The 2,946-nt window shown below is 50.0% G+C and overlaps 1 long non-coding RNA gene across 1 annotated transcript in view; it reads right to left on the bottom strand.

Moving 5' to 3' along the window:
• The window catches only part of LOC102490180 (uncharacterized), a 3,185-nt gene extending 1,142 nt beyond the window's left edge, over positions 1–2,043 (bottom strand). The window contains exons 1-2 of the long non-coding RNA XR_334775.2: positions 1,902–2,043; positions 642–763 (exon numbers count right to left, since the gene is read on the bottom strand). This is a non-coding gene — a long non-coding RNA (uncharacterized LOC102490180). The remainder of the gene's footprint in view (positions 1–641; positions 764–1,901) is intronic.
• Between the last annotated feature and the right edge of the window lie 903 nt (positions 2,044–2,946).

Genomic DNA, 2,946 nt, shown 5'->3' with positions numbered 1-2,946 from the left:
CAGGAATGTGAAAAGTACTGCTTATCATTTTAGACTGTTACATTCACATGAGGTGTAAGAGGACAAGATGTCTAAGGAGTCACTTGAAAGTTCAGAGAACTTAGTCTTTGGGCAAAAAGAGGGTATAAAATGCCTGAAACTAACACTGTTACATGAAGAAAGCACTCAATCAGACAGATGCCAGGACTTCTGTCAATTAACCTACTCACCACCATCACCCTCCTGGCTGGGTCCCTTCGACTTAGTCTCAGAACTGTCTATCTTTTTTTTCTTATCAACCACCTTCATAATTTTCAGGATGTTTATGAGCAGACACCCCCGCCTCCAACAAATCAGTTCTCATTCAAACTCTCCTGTGAAGGCAAGTTAAAGGGTCTGATTCCAGAGGAAAAAAGGTAGTGCTCCCTCTTCACAGCTGGGTTAAACAAAGCTGGAACTCAAGGGCATATTGTTAAGAACAAGTCCCCAGTGTCCAGATCAGTAAACAATGTTTCTCATAGAAAGAAAACTCTCCATTGTGCCCTTCCAGTTTCAGATCCAGGCAAGGCCCTTTCCCTGTTGTTGCCAACCCCATGCCTAGGACTCGTTCCTAGGGACTAGGAAAGGTGATCTGGCAGTGAGAACAAGTCATAGAGCTTTACCTGCTGGGTTCTTCCCTTCCTTCTTTGCAGTTAGTCCCTAGTAAGGCCAAAGTAGCAATTACTGGGAATCTGGCAGCCTCTGTTCAAGTTCCTGGGAATTCTGACTGCAGCTGATGCCAATGCTGATGATTAAGGGGAAAAACAGTAATTTTAAATATTCATGCAAATTTCATGTCTAATCTAGACATTTAAAAATTAAAAAGAGAGAGAGAGAGGACATATAGTAATAAACATTGGGAAAGACCACAACTGGTATCTGCATTGTACCTGCAAAGATCTGAAAGCAAACTGAAGGTTCTCCAGGTCCCAATGCCCTGTCAGTAACTTGCTAGACACTCTCAATTACTTCAACAGAAGTTACTCCACTGTTACGCAACTTAGCAACTAGAGAGATGATAAACTGAAAATCTATTCCCTTGGACCTTAACATCACGGTGACCTAGTGCCTTACAGCCATCCAGTGATAAAATCTCCTTACACATGACTGTCCATTAAACACTTCAAATCAAATGATGCTCGTTCTTCATCACTGGTCTCTTCTGGGGAGAGGACCTTTAGTTTCTCTAATCTCACAGATTTCATGGGAAATCCAATGACTCCACAGATTTATCATCCTTCTTATCCTTTTGTGCCCTTCAGAGTGTAAACACAGGTCTGTGTGCAATCCCACTTCTACAAATCAAATTAGGAAGCTAATACAATTGAAAACCAGAGCCAGGGCCAGCTGAGTCAAAAAAGACCCCATCCGGCAAGATCATTCCCGGAACCTGAGTTGCACCCTCACCCAGCTCTAGTTCTAACTGCCTATACTTCGCATAACTCTTTACGCTGATCTCGGACCTAAGTAAGTAAATATAAACGTTGTCTTCTGCCACGGGCGCTAATAACTGTGTTAGCAGGAAATAAAACGGTCTCACAGAAATACAAAGTTAGGGTCACTGTCATCAGCTGTTTTTCAAAGACAGAGACGCCTCTAAGACTATACTGAAACTTTTCAATGCTCGAGGTGGGAGCTGATTAAGTCACAAAACCGGAACTGGAGCCCCTTCTCTACCCGCAAGACAGGGTCCCGCTGCGGGAGTACGGGGAACCTCCGGGAAAGCGGAGTCAGGGACCGGCTTCGGGGAGGGAGGGGCGCCTCCCTGCACCCTGCTCGGGGCGGGCCTGGGCACTCCGCGGGCTGCAGCAGCACGGACATTACCCCTTCCCCGGCGACCACAGCCTCCGTCTCACCGCGAGCCCCGGGACGGCTGGACTCACCCTAGGGGCAGGGACGGGAGACTTGGGGGGGACCGGACACAGACCAGGCCCTGTTGGACCCTGTCACAGCCCCACACACCGGGGACAGAACAAAGAACGGAAGTTGCCCCCGCTTCGCTTCCGGGTCGGTCCTTTTCACCACCCACCACTCTCCCGTGCCCTCGAACGCCCACTTGTTTTCTCTAGGAACATGGGAGGTCTTCGCCTCTCGGTGGTTTGCTGACTCGGCCCTTGACTGCCGACGAGGGCAGAAGGTCCCAGCGCTGACGCGGCACTAGGCTGCTGGCTGCGCCCCCTGCTGGCCGATTCCCGCGCCGAGGGACTGAAAAGCGGCCTCTCTCGGCCTCAGGGCGCATGCGCTGGTGCGGTAGGACGCTGTCTCTGTGGCTAGTGCAGGCTCTCTGCATCCCAAAGGGTCGCAGCAAAATTAAGACCGTTGAAAAATTCATCAACACAAAACTCCAGGGCCTGCAGGTCGCGTTGTGGGTAAGGCACTGAACTCCCACATATGTAACAACAGTTTGAATCCTGGACCCAGGCCTTGAATCACTCTGAACACATGTGTCTGCATGCCCAAAATCCTGGCCGGAGAATGGAAGAGAAGAGATTGCACCATTATCATTGGTGGTGCGGGAGAGGGGTGGTGGTGGTGGTGGTGGAGATTTCTCACTTTCCCCCTCGCTGTGTCTCTCAAGGGATTGGCCAAAACAAAAAATGGTTGGGCTAGCTGGGTGGCGTAGATCCCATATGGACACCGGGCAGGTGGGCATGCCTCCTCTCCCGAGAGGATGGAGAAGAAGGGATTGCAGCGTGGCCATCCCTAATGGGGATGGTTTTTTCCCCCCTTACTAGCTGGCGCCAGGGTTGGACCTGGTTAGTCATGGAAGAAGGTATTGCAGCGTGGCCATCCCTAATGGGGATGGTTTTTTCCCCCCTTACTAGCTGGCGCCAGGGTTGGACCTGGTTAGTCATGTATTGCTAGAATCCAGCTCCCAGTGCACAATGCTTAACCACTGGGCTATGAAGCCAACTCAGCCTTTATTCT

The sequence above is a fragment of the Tupaia chinensis genome, unplaced genomic scaffold (genome assembly GCF_000334495.1).
Source record: "Tupaia chinensis unplaced genomic scaffold, TupChi_1.0 Scaffold000279_1, whole genome shotgun sequence".
In the NCBI taxonomy this organism is placed as follows: domain Eukaryota; kingdom Metazoa; phylum Chordata; class Mammalia; order Scandentia; family Tupaiidae; genus Tupaia; species Tupaia belangeri.
Note: the sequence above shows the minus strand (reverse complement) of the source record. Positions and strands in the feature narration are given on the sequence as shown.